Source organism: Aegilops tauschii, chromosome 4, assembly GCF_002575655.3.
Source record: "Aegilops tauschii subsp. strangulata cultivar AL8/78 chromosome 4, Aet v6.0, whole genome shotgun sequence".
NCBI classification, from domain to species: Eukaryota; Viridiplantae; Streptophyta; class Magnoliopsida; order Poales; family Poaceae; genus Aegilops; species Aegilops tauschii.
In genome coordinates this window covers 107,561,248-107,562,490 of record NC_053038.3, presented here as the reverse complement: position 1 = coordinate 107,562,490, position 1,243 = coordinate 107,561,248, and positions in this window count along the sequence as shown.

Sequence of the window (1,243 nt, the reverse complement as noted above, 5' to 3'; positions counted from 1 at the left end):
AGGATTTGTCACTCCGATTGTCGGAGAGGTATCTCTGGGCCCTCTCGGTAATGCACATCACTATAAGACTTGCAAGCAATGTGACTAATGAGTTAGTTGCGGGATGATGCATTACGGAACGAGTAAAGAGACTTGCCGGTAACGATATTGAACAAGGAACGAGTAAAGAACCTCGGGCAAGTAACATACCGATGACAAAGGGAACAACGTATGTTGTTATGCGGTTTGACCGATAAAGATCTTCGTAGAATATGTAGGAACCAATATGAGCATCCAGGTTCCGCTATTGGTTATTGACCAAAAGTGAGTCTCGATCATGTCTACATAGTTCTCGAACCCGTAGGGTCCCCACGCTTAAAGTTCGATGACGATCGGTATTATTATGTGTTTTGATGTACCGAAGGTAGTTCGGAGTCCCGGATGTGATCACGGACATGACAAGGAGTCTCGAAATGGTCGAGACATAAAGATTGATATATTGGATGACTATATTCGGACACCGGAATAGTTCCGAGGGTCACCGGATAAATATCGGAGTGCCGGAAGGGTTATCGGAACCACCGGAGAAGTAATGGGCCTTATTGGGCCTAGGGGAGTGAGAGAGGGGCTGCCAAGGCCTGGCCGCCCGCCCCCCATGGGCCTAATCCGAATTGGACTAGGGGGAGGGGCGGTGCCCCCTCCTTCCTTCTCTTTCCCCCTCCTTCCTTCTTCTCCTAGTAGGACTAGGAAAGGGGGGAGTCCTAATCCTACTAGGAGGAGGATTCCTCCCCCCTTGGCGCGCCTATGAGGGCTGGCCGCCCCCCCGCTCCTTTATATACGTGGGGAGGGGGGCACCCTATAACACATCAAAGTTGATCTTAGCCATGTGCGGTGCCCCCTCCACAGATTTCCACCTCGGTCATATCGTTGTAGTGCTTAGGCGAAGCCCCGCGTCGGTAACTTCATCATCACCGTCATCACGCCGTCGTGCTGACGAAACTCTCCCTCGGCCTCAGCTGGATCAAGAGTACGAGGGATGTCACCGAGCTGAACATGTGTAGATCGCGGAGGTGCCGTGCATTCGGTACTTAGATCGGTTGGATCGCGAAGACGTTCGACTATATCAACCGCGTTACTAAACACTTTCGCTTTTGGTCTACGATGGTACGTGGACACACTCTCCCCGCTCATTGCTATGCATCACCTAGATGGATCTTGAGTGATCGTAGGCAAAAAAATTGAAATACTACGTTACCCAACGGTC